Source organism: Salvelinus fontinalis, chromosome 1 (assembly GCF_029448725.1).
Source record: "Salvelinus fontinalis isolate EN_2023a chromosome 1, ASM2944872v1, whole genome shotgun sequence".
In the NCBI taxonomy this organism is placed as follows: Eukaryota; Metazoa; Chordata; class Actinopteri; order Salmoniformes; family Salmonidae; genus Salvelinus; species Salvelinus fontinalis.
Genome location: NC_074665.1, coordinates 26926931 through 26939854, shown reverse-complemented (window position 1 = coordinate 26939854; position 12924 = coordinate 26926931). Strand labels below are relative to the sequence as shown.

At 39.5% G+C, this 12924-nt stretch overlaps 1 protein-coding gene across 5 annotated transcripts in view; it reads right to left on the bottom strand.

The window, feature by feature from the left end:
- Positions 1-5799, bottom strand: part of LOC129851477 (Golgi-specific brefeldin A-resistance guanine nucleotide exchange factor 1-like) — a 129039-nt gene extending 123240 nt beyond the window's left edge. For all 5 annotated transcript variants that reach the window (XM_055918099.1, XM_055918056.1, XM_055918071.1 and 2 more), the window contains exon 1: positions 5518-5799. The gene's annotated coding sequence lies outside the window, so the exon portion shown is untranslated. The remainder of the gene's footprint in view (positions 1-5517) is intronic.
- Between the last annotated feature and the right edge of the window lie 7125 nt (positions 5800-12924).

The following is a 12924-nucleotide window of genomic DNA, read 5'->3' as shown; positions in this document are numbered from 1 at the left end:
TAATGTATGTTTTTTCAATATAGTTTAATCAGATTATTGAAATTTTTTCGGGAGTTTTGCCGTGTTCCGTCCTCTGACTGTGTTTACGTCGGAGAGATTTGTGCCACTCGGCTAGTGCCAATGCTAAGTGAAGAGGGAAATTTGCCATTCTGAATCCAAACAACGACTCATCTGGACAGAGGACACACAAGATCAGCAAAAGTAAGAAACATTTTATGATGCTATTTCTAATATCTGTCGTGCATGTTGACTGGTCGTGGGCGCCTAAGTTTTTCTGGCTATTGTGGCTATGCTAATTTCACGCTACATTTTGTTTGCGCTGTAAAACATTTAATAAATCGGAAATATTGTCTAGAATCACAAGATGCCTGTCTTTCAATTGCTGTACACTATGTATTTTTCAGAAATGTTTTATGATGAGAAATTAGGTATTTGACGTTGGTGTCTGTAAATATTATGGCTGCTTTCGGTGCAATTTCTGATTGTAGCTGAAATGTAAACTATGAATTATACCTGAAATATGCAATTTTTTCGAAAAAAACATATGCTATACAATAAATATGTTATCAGACTGTCATCTGATGAGGTTGTTTCTTGGTTAGTGGCTATTTTTATCTTTATTTGGCCGAATTTGTGATAGCTACTGATGGAGTCATAAACTGATGGAGTAAGAATATTGGTGTCTTTTGCTAACGTGATTAGCTAATAGATTTACATATTGTGTCTTCCCTGTAAAACATTTAAAAAATCGGACATGTTGGCTTGATTCACAAGATGTGCACCTTTCATCTGGTGTCTTGGACTTGTTAATGTGTGAAAGTTAAAAAAAAAATTAAAATATCTTTTGAATTTCGCGCCCTGCACTTGAGCTGGATGTTGTCATAAGTGTACCGGTGTCGGGCTGCACCCCTAACAGGTTAACTAGGCAAGTCAGTTAAGAACACATTCTTGGGGCCTCCCGGGTGGCGCAGAGGTCTAGAGCACTGCATCGCAGTGCTAGCTGCGCCACCAGAGTCTCTGGGTTCGTGCCCAGGCTCTGTCGCAGCCGGCCGCGACTGGGAGGTCCGTGGGGCGACGCCTTGTCTCATCGCGCTCCAGCGACTCCTGTGGCGGGCCGGGCGCAGTGCACGCTAACCGAGGGGGTCGGGTGCACGGTGTTTCCTCTGACACATTGGTGCAGCTGGCTTCCGGGTTGGAGGCGCGCTGTGTTAAGAAGCAGTGCGGCTTGGTTGGGTTGTGCTTCGGAGGACGCATGGCTTTCGACCTTCGTCTCTCCCGAGCCCGTACGGGAGTTGTAGCGATGAGACAAGATAGTAATTACTAGCGATTGGATACCACGAATATTGGGGAGAAAAGGGGATAAAAAAAAAGATTTAAAAAAAGAAAAAAATAACAGATTCTTATTTTCAACGACGGCCCCTCGTTCCGGGGCAGATGCCATATTTTGAACCTTGTCAGCTCGGGGGATCCAATCTTGCAACCGTACAGTTAACTAGTCCAATGCTCTAACACCTGATTACATTGCACTCCACGAGGAGCCTGCCTGTTAGCGAATGCAGTAAGCTAAGGTAAGTTGCTAGCTAGCATTAAACTTATCTTATAAAAAAACAATCAATCAATGACTGTCATTGCTCCAATGTGTACTTAACCATAAACATCAATGCCTTTCTTAAAATCAATACACAAGTATATATTTTTAAACCTGCATATTTAGCTAAAAGAAATCCAGGTTAGCAGGCAATATTAACCAGGTGAAATTGTGTAATTTCTCTTGCGTTCATTGCATGCAGAGTCAGGGTATATGCAACAGTTTGGGCCGCCTGGCTCTTTGCGAACTAATTTGCCAGAATTTTACGTAATTATGACAACATTGAAGGTTGTGCAATGTAACAGGAATATTTAGACTCATGGATGCCACCCGTTAGACAAAATATGGAACGGAATAAACATTTTGTTTTCGAGGTGATAGTTTCCGGATTAGTCAAAGGTATATGGTTTAGAGAGAAATAGTCGACGCGTTATAATTCCTGTAATAACTTGCGGCTGAATTTGAAAGGGGTTCCTTCGTTATTTTACCGTTCATGTCTTCCATAGAGAATGTCTTGATCTACTTCAAATAAGGTCTGTGTTTCGTGCAGGCTTAAACCGCCTCGACGTTTTGATACCCGTGTAAATCTCACTAGGATAAGGTAACGTTTGTCAACATATTTTCATAAATCCACTCTACAATTTTTTTATCTTCGCTTAGATTTAGCCAATATTGATCAGAGTTACCTTGTCCTATGGATATCTACACAGTTATAAAATTGGCACGGTGATGTACGCCTACACGAAACACAGACCTTATTTTAAGTGAATCTAAAAATATCCTATGCAATAAATGAAGGAAACGCTTTTCAGATTTTGCTAGGTGTCATGGGAATTATGACTCGCACTTTGGTTGTCAATTCTTACCATGCCCATTATTAAAATAGGATTTCCTGCATATAGAAATTAAGGTTTTTGTTTTCAACATTCATCACAGGTAACTTAAATTCTATTTTTATTCAAACAGTTGAGAGTATTTGTCTCCTAAGCAGACTCTTCAGTATCATTGTCACTTCAGAGCTGTGTGTGTGTATTTATGTATTATATTAAGTTAAAATAAAAGTGTTCATTGTTCATTCAGTATTGTTGCAATTGTCATTATTACAAAAATGTGTATGTATGATATATATATATTTTTTTTCTCTAAATAAATCGGCCGATTAATCGGTATCGGCTTTTTTTGTCCTCCAATAATCGGTATCGGTATCGGCATTGAAAAATCATAATAGGTCGACCTCTAATCCTGACGGGTTGCATCGCCGCCCGGTATGGCAACTGCTCAGCCTCTGACCGCAAGGCACTGCAGAGGGTAGTGCGTACGGCCCAGTACATCACTGGGGCCAAACTTTCTGCCATCCAGAACCTCTATACCAGGCGGTGTCAGATGAAGGCCCCAAAACTTGCCAATGCCCAAAAACTTGCCAAGGACTCCAACCACCCTAGTCATACTGTTCTCTCTGCTACCGCACAGCAAGCAGTACCGGAGTGCTAAGTCTAGGTCAAAAAGGCTTCTTAATAAGGATCGGACCCTTTTTTTCAATTTGTGTCTAAAATGACACCCAAATCTAATTGCCTGTAGCTCAGGACCTGAAGCAAGGATATGCATATTCTTGATACCATTTGAAAGGAAACACTGAAGTTTGTGGAAATGTGAAATTAATGTAGGAGAATATAACACATTAGATCTGGTAAAAGATAACACATTTTTCTTTGTGTTTTCTTGAGTTTGTTTTTTCATCATTTTCGAAATTCAAAATTAAGGCCACACTATTATTCCAGTTTAGGCACAATTTAGATTTTGGCCACTAAATGGCAGCAGTGTATGTGTAAAGTTTTAGACTGGTCCAATGAACCATTGCATTTCTGTTCAAAATGTTGTATCAAGACTGCCCAAATGTGCCTAATTGATCTATTAATACATTTTAAGTTCATAATTGTGCACTTTCCTCAAACAATAGCATAGTATTCTTTCCCTGTAATAGCTACTGTAAATTGGACAGTGCAATTAGATTAACAAGAATTTAAGCTTTGTATAGCTTACAGCTATACTGTTATTTTATTGTTGCTCCTTAATTATTTGTTATATTTCTATTTTATTTTCGTTAAACTGCATTGTTGGTTAAGAGCTTGTAAGTAAGCATTTCACTGTAAGGTCTACCTACACCTGTTGTATTTTGCGCATGTGACAAATAAAAATGTATTTGATTTGTCTAGCGTATTTTGTTCTGTTGAAAGTCTACCAACAAATGTGCTGTTTCCATCAGGCCTGTTGTGACATTTTTTTATCCAACATGTACTTTACTCACAGAAAAAGGTTGCATGGAAACCTTGTTATTGTCGATGTTTATTTCTCCAAACACAATTCCAATCACTGTCTTTTAAGCATTTTAACAATGCTTCTTACACATTTTCTAAAAGAGAACTGATACTGTATACTGGTCGTTAGGGTGGGATTGGCATGTGTTGTGGGGGGTCCGTGGGTTGCTTTTGCCAATTTTGGGGGATTCCCCATGTCTTACTCATTAGTAGGAAGACGTTTGCTCCAAATCGGATGTTGGGTACAATATTTATTGAATATTATCTGAAATCCTATAATTTAAAATGGACAATTTGAGTGCAATCAATTAGCTTAATTTCTGAGATAAAACTAAATTTCAACAAAACAAAGTTTCAGGAACACCAATCTTAACCATTTCAGTACAGAAGATTTCAGAGCAATCTGAGACAGTGGGTGTCATGGCTTGCTGAAATTACATGGAACGACACTAGTAGCCTTTCGGGATAATTCAACCAACTTCTACATTTGGGCTTTCCAAATGCTCTGTGTGACTGACCACCTGCCAAGGTGGCTGGTGAAACAGGGCTCTACAGTGCGACCATTTTACTCACATATGCGCTTAAATGTTTTACTGTGCGACATGGAATTTTTATTTAGGAGCAACAGTGCACCTACAAAATTAACAATTCTGGTTAACACCTCAAATGTTTCATTGTGTTGCTAAATTTGTTTGTGTGCACCTACATTTTTCAATTAAGGCGCACATGTGCTCCTTGTAAAAAAGGTCAGCCCTGTGAAATAGACATTCTTACCCGCCAATGCCAAAATCTACCCGCATTTGGTGAGTGTTAATTTAACGTCAAAATGTGGAAACAATGCCAGGGCAATTCATACTTAGTTGCCATCATACCTTGTTCAAAGACTATTACAGGGTAAGGAAACCAATGTGTCATTTAATAATTTGGGTGGCCTATCCCTTTAACACATCTATGGCCCAATTGATAACCTAGCAGCAATATGGCAATCTAGCTAGCTACTCAGCTAGTCAGGTACAGGCATCTGATGATTAGCAAGGATAGTCCACATAACTAGCTGGCTAAGTAATAAAGGCCTGCATGTCGGGATTATCACTTGATTTTCAACATGAACAGACAGCGGAATGTCAACCAAGAATATTCCTAATACTGCTGGTGAATTAAGTTAACACCCCATCATGTGATGAAGCATACAGGTTGGCAAAGTAGATAAAGTAACGTTAATTGGATTGACACCAATGACGTTACAATCTAGCTAGCTAGTTAAAGTAGCTAGCTCTCTGCATAAGACAGCTAACGTTAACTACATAAGTGGCTTGCTGTAGAATTCAATAGCTAGCTAACTGTCATGGCCAACGATTTAGCTAGCATTAACTCGTCTTTCTTGGTGAGACAGATAACGTTAACGTTAGTTACTTAGCTACTTTATCACGCTAACGTAGTTAGGCTCAGTCATACATTTGACAGGTCGGCTAGCTAGTTATGCCCTAGTTTACATCGTTGACAACACACAGCGTCGGTGTGAAATTAGCCATTACTGGGTTTTTGAAGCATCAGCTAGCAAACTAACATTGCACACAACTTTTTGGATCAAACTGAACTGCGAAAATACCCTACCTGTTAGGAGTTCCAAGATGGAGTCCTGTGCAATTTCAATTGATAAGCTAGCAAGCTAACTGCCCAACAGTGATGACCAATAATCAATTACAAGACATAGGAAAACTACTATATTTTGACATTCCAGTACGTGAGACACATTCAAACCAAAAACTATTAATTCAAAAGGTAGCTATATGGTTCCTAATATACACAAATGAAACACATAAACCGGCCGACAACCTGTACTTAGTAAACACACTACGTGGAAAAGCTGGGTCTTCACAACCGAACATGCTGCACTGCCACTGGAATGGTTTGACAGCTCTCTAGGCCAATCGGGTTTGACTGCTCGGTAAACCAATCAATCCCGATTAAATATAATTGTTTTAGCAAAAAAATATTGATTCACTTGAAGATATGGGAGTTTTTTTTTAAACATTTACCATAATTAGGTACATAAATTTATTTTGATCCATAAACTAATGTTTTTCAGCTAATCCCAGTCACAACAGAACTAAAATCAATGAATCAAAATGGGCAGGACTACATAAGGACTACGTAAGCAGCACGGTTGATTGAGTGTTCGTGATAACGAAAGCATGATGGTCAGCATCCATGGCATTGCAAAATACTGCAGCACTGGTCAGTTTTAAAAATCTTTGACTGCAGACTAGGCTACACATCTCTGCAACCTGATGTTAACAACATTACAAGCTGTTCATTGTAGCCTATGTTTCCAGTACATGCTTGCTTCATCTGTTGATACACATGTATGAAGGTTTTCGTTTAATTTTGTTTCATACAAAATACCGGACCTGTTTGTGGGCCGGTATGATGAAAACATAATTCAAAAATAACATTATTTCGGGAGCCAATGTTTCCTTATGCATTCATGGTTGTGCTATTCTTTAGCATTATAACCATTAATTATGGAATAGTTATTAGTTATGGAATAGTTATTTCCATAACGGCTGATTAATCAATAGATAGACCTATTGAAAGTATATGGAGGGAAAACTTCATGTGAAATATCTCATTTAAAATGTAGCCTATATTGCAGCGTAAACTTTCATTTTTGTAGAAAATAAAAGCATTTATGTTTCTACATGTCATGTAAAGATCGTGTGGGGTTTTCTATAACTTATCAAAATTGAATGTACAGTATATCAAAGCCCTTATCTCTCTGTGTGATATCAGTGGCTATTTATTTAACATATATTCCATGACAATTGTATTGCTTTGTGTTTAAAACATGCAGCGGGGACTCCTTACAATCAAAGCCCTTTATTTGCCCATTTGCAAAGTGTTTGATCACCTGTGGGTTTTGTAATTACAACATTTCATCTGCAAATAAAGAAACGTAATAGACACGCCAACCCCACTGAGGCAATAACAAGACAGATATCTTTATGGATGTCAGTCATACACCTGTACATACATGACATTTGTGGTATGCTCAACCAACAGGTTATGTTTTGTACAAATTGTTGTGAACATCTGTCAAAATAATAAAAATAAACACCTGGAACCTAGATGATAATATTTAATCTACAAAACTAAAATTGTTCAACAGTTTGCACATTGAAACAATGTGTTAATTTATTAATCAAACAGCACAATCATTATTACATAATTATAGACGATGATGTGAAAGAAGTAGGCTTCTACTCCACTACATGAAACATCTGGATTTCTTTTGATAACACAGAGTGGAATATGTTACGGGGTTCATCCAATGGCATTGAGGAGTATACCACCTTAGTCACCGGCTTCATCAATAAGTGCATTGACGACGTTGTCCCCACAGTGACCGTACGTACAACCAGACGCCATGCATTACAGGCAACATCCGCACCGAGCTAAAGGCTAGAGTTGTCACTGTCAAGGAGTTGGACACTAATCCGAACGCTTATAAGAAATCACGCTATGCCCTCCGACGAACCATCAAACAGGCAAAGCGTCAATACAGGACTAAGACTGAATCATACTACACCATCTCTGACGCTCGTTGTGGCAGAGCATGTAAACTATTACGGACTACGAAGGGAAGCCCAGCTGCGAGCTGCCCTGTGACGCAAGCCTACCAGATGAGCTAAATGCCTTTTATGCTCGCTTCGAGGCAAGCAACATTGAAGCATGCATGAGAGCGCCAGCTGTTCTGGACAACTGTGAACCACGCTCTCCGTAGCCGATGTGAGCTAGACCTTTAAACAGGTTAACATTCACAAGGCCGTGTACTCAGAGCATGCGCGGACCAACTGTCAAGTGTCATCACTGATATTTTCAATCTCTCCCTGACCGAGTCTGTAATACCTACATGTTTCAAGCAGACCACCATAGTCCCTATGCCCAAGAAAGCAAAGCTAACCTGCCTAAATGACTACCCCCCTGTAGCACTCATGTCAGTAGCCATGAAGTGCTTTGAAAGCCTGGTCATGGCTCACATCAACACCAGCATCCCGGAAAGCCTAGACCCACTCAATTCACATACCGCCCCAACACAATCTCAATCGCACTCCACACTGCCCTTTCCCACCTGGACAAAAGGAACACCTGTGAGAATGCTGTTCATTGACTACAGCTCAGCATTCAACACCATAGTGCTCACAAAGCTCATCACTAAGCTAAGGACCCTGGGACTAAACACCTCCCTCTGCAACTGGATCCTGAACGTCCTGATGGGCCGCCCCTAGGTGGTAAGGGTAGGTAACAACACATCTGCCACGCTGATCCTCAATACGTGGGCCCCTCAGGGGTGTGTGATTAGTCCCCTCCTGTTACTCCCTGTTCACCCACGACTGCGTGGTCAAGCACGACTCCAACACCATCATTAACAGTGGTAGGCCTGATCACCGACAATGATGAGACAGCCTAGAGGGAGGAGGTCAGAGACCTGGCAGTGTGGTGCCAGGACAATACTCTCCCTCCACGTGAGCAAGACTGATCGTGGACTACAGTCAAAAGGAGGACTGATCATGCCCCCATTCAAATCAACGGGCTGTAGTGGGAGTTGAGAGTTAAGTTCCTTGGTGTACACATCACCAAACTATCATGGTCTAAACACTCCAAGACAGTCGTGAAGAGGGCACGACAATACCTTTTCCCCCTCAGGAAACTGAAAAGATTTGTCATTGGTCCCCAGATCCTCAAAAAGTTCTACAGCTGCACTATCGAAAGCATCCTGATCAGTTGCATCACCACCTGGTATGGCAACTGCTCGGCATCCAACCGTACGAGCTACAGAGGGTAGTGCGTACAGTCCAGTACATCACTGGGGCCAACCTTCCTGCCATCCAGGACTTACCGAGTATAGTCAAAATAAAGACAAACCCTGGAATGTGAAAATAGCAATAAGAAAAACCCTGGAATGAGTATGTCTCTAAACTTTTGACTGGTACTGTATATACTAGGCGGTGTCAGAGGAAGGCACAAAATATTGTCAAAGTCATACTGTTCTCTCTGCTACCGCACAGCAAGTGGTACCAGAGCACCAAGTCTAGATACAAAAGGCTCCTTAACAGCTTCTACCCTCAAGCCATAATACTGCTGAACAATTAATCAAATGGCCAAATGGACTACTTACATTGACACTCCCCCTGTTTTGTTTTTACACTGCTGCTACGCGCTATTTATTTTCTATGTATAGTCACTTTACCCCTACCTACAAATTACCTCGACTAACCTGTTCCCACATACATTGACTTAGTACCAGTACCCCTTGTATATAGCCTCGTTATTGTTCTTTTTTGTTAATATTTACTAAAGTTAAAAAGTAACTATTTATTGAACTGCATTGTTGGTTAAGGGCTTGTAAGTAAGTATCTACACCTGTTGTATTCGGCACATGTGTCAGCGTTAGTGGTGTATAGGTGAGGATGGAGTCAAGTGCAGGAAACAGAACTGAGTAAAAAATAACATACTTTACTCGGGAGAAAAATTAAAAGTACAAACAAATCCACGTAGGGATAACCAACCCTAACACACGAGACTAACACATAACAGGAACAATCACGCACAACACATAATGGGAACCAGAGGGTTAAATATGGAAATAATAATAACTTAATGGGAACCAGGTGTGTACACTCAAGACATAACAAATGGAAAACAGAAACATGGATCGGTGGCAGCTAGAAAGCCGGTGACGACGAGCGCCGAACGCCGCCTGAACAAGGAAAGGCGCCAACTTTGGCGGAAGTTGTGACAACATGAAAATCTATGTGATGACATTTTTAATTTATTTGATTTGACTTCATCAAAACTGAAAATATTTACTCAAGATATCTGTGAAGTAACTGTAATTTTTATTCATAGTTACCCTATTACAGACTGATAAAACTGATGCCAGATTTTGGAATCCGTTGCCAATTGAAACCTTTAGGATGTTTTCCATTGTAGAGTTGGTTATAAGAATTCCTTTGATGTCATATTTCTCAGGCAATTGAATCTAATTCATTTATAAGTCTTAATTTCAAGGCACTGGTGTGCTTGTGGCGTCATTTAATGGAGTTCTGCATACAGTAACATAGTTTGCCAGGCAGTTGTAAGAAATTAGACAAAATCAGGTTTAAAGGCCTAGTGCATTCAAAAACGTGATATACCTGTCTTTTATAAATATTTCCACACTAGGTGGTTGGAATAATACTGTAAAATTGTGAAAATTATGATAATTACCTTTTAATGTATGAGCTTTTTGAAAAGACTGCCTGAAATTTCAGACTGTTTTGGTGGGATAAAAGTTTTGGCCTGCCTGGTGACATCAACAGGCTGTAAATTGGTTAATAGACCAATAAGAAAGAGAGCGCCAAACCTCTGCCAAATACAGCTAGTTTTCAGTTTTCAGTTAGTGGCAACCTATTTTGGGGTGCATGCGCTACAGAAGGCTAAATATGTCCTTAATGCAAGCCTAGTAAAGGCCCAGTGCACTACTTTTGTGAGAAGATTATTTTTCTAAATTCAGATTTTTCAGGGGGTGCTGCAGCACCCTCAGCACCCATACTTCCCGCGGCTATGATTAGTGCTGTAATAAGATAGATAGCATAGGCTATTATCAGGGCATTTGTTGCTACAATCTTTAGACACATTTGGATTTTTGATCATCTGGAAAAAATACTAATTGAAAGTAAAATGATGACAGACCTTCAAATCAATTAGCTTCCCACTGAGCAAAAACTGGTTGAATCAACGATGTTTCCACGTCATTTCAACAACAAAGAATCTATGTGATGACGTTGAATCAACGTAGAAAACTGATTGTATTTTGCAAAAAGTCATCAACGTAAGGGAATTTGGTCTTGTTTAACCTAAATCCAATAACATAGTGACATTTTTTGTTGATTTCAAGTTGATTTCACGTTAGTTGACAACTCAACCAAATGTAAATCAAAACTAGACGTTGAAATTTAATCTATGCCCAGTGGGTTTCGGCAGCGGGTAAATCCTATATGATGAGATGCATTGATTCGTGAATGTTGGCAAATTTACCTAAAATGATCAATATGTAAAAGGTATATAGGTACATAGGTACAAAGGTACATAGGCCTTCTATATAGTTTTGAATGTCATTGGAAAAATGGTAAAGTGCACAGGAATAATTGTTCAGCATTGTGGGTAAAAAAAAAAAAGAACATATCGCAAGCTACAATTTAGATTTCAAATAGACACATTCTTCTCTTGTCCTCTGCCTTGCAACTCTTCCCTGGGTCCTTGGTGTACAAGAGATGTGTTTTCTGTACATATACCTAGTGAAATAAAAGTTAATAAACAACTTTCAGGGGGCCCCATAAAATTTGCTTTTCTCTGTTTTATTTTGCTGGTTTCAGTTTTTTTAAGTGTTTTACTCTCAATATAAGAATGATTCATAGAGAAACAACGGAAATTGATGTTCTGAGTCCATGTCATGCTTAAATCACATCAAAAGAACAATTTTGAGTTCTGGAAAAAAAATGAAATAATTTATATTTAAGTGTAATTCCCCTTTAATTGTGCATTAAGTGAGAGAGGAATGTGTTGGTCTAGCGATGTTTTTGCTGTTAGGCTTACTGCTGCTCCTTACAAAAAAGTTATACAGTAATCCTGCAGGAATTCAAACCTTTGTGCACGAATCCTGTAGGATTGACAAACTTCTGCAGGAAAATGTCCCTGATGCTCCTGCAGGACACCTGCAGAAGTTTGACAGAAATTATGAAAATACTCCACAAATATGATCATTTCTGCAGGATATTCCTACAGGATTTCCCTGCAAGATATGGCAATTCCTGTACGAGCATGACAATTCCTGCAGGAATCCTGCATGACTGAAACCTGCAGAACTGTGGCCAGATGAATATCAAAATCCTGCAGGATTTGTGCTGAAATTGGTCCTGCAGGACCGAAACCTGCAGGATTTTGATATTCCTGCAGGATAGGGCAATTCCTGCATGACCAAGTACATTCCTGCAGAAATCAAATAAAAATCCTACAGGATGGCTGGAAGACAGTTTAGATAGTTTAAGTACTGCTAATATTATTATTATTATTTTTTTTTACAGGTAAGGAGTCAGAGAAACATACTTAAACTACAACAAATGAACATGTTATAGGGTAGCATAGTTATTTTTTTCTGTGTTGTGTTTGCAGAATCTTTTTTTCTGAGTAAGAATGTGGATTGTCCTACATGAAATGTTATTGGTGGACTATCTGCAGAATTCCTTTAGGAATTGTCCTAGAGGAAAGTGGCCCCAAAACTCCTGTGTGAATTTTTTGTGCAGGATTCCAGTAGGAGTTTTTTGTAAGGGCCAGTAAAAATGTAATGGCAGAGTTTGCAAAACAATAGTCACACATTTGGTACAAATAATCATGAAATCTTTGTCAGGTAAGCCTACTTTGCAGTTAACATTTAATTGACAAGGTTTTGGGGAAAGTCTTTCTGTGTACCCACAAGACGGTTATCATTAGCATCACTAACTGACTACATACAGAGTGATGGACAAATGTGTGCACCAAACAGACAGATGGGCAATATTGCTGACAATAATTGGCAAATATTGTGTTACGTTTGACTTTTTTGCCTATAGTGGCTAACCAGGAGTGGGATAAATGCAATGTGGCTTTGATTGGATATTAGCCGGGAGCTTTATGTTTATGACAGTTTGCGATGGAACACATTAAATAAATGCATGTACTTTCAGAATTGCTTGGCTAGCTACTCATAGGTGGGCTGCAAACTACTGTTACTGTAGCTCGCGATCTACCTGTTGGAGGCCGTTTCGCAAGTGGGTGTCGTCTGCAACGAGATGTTTCTGTTCCCCAGTCCCCATCATGTATAAGCCCATCTGGGTTAGCCTATGTTAACTTTATTCTGTTTAGCAACAGGGAGAGCATGGTTGTTGTTAAAGTGATCATCTAATTCTGATAGGCCTATAATGCACAGGGGTACCAAATACT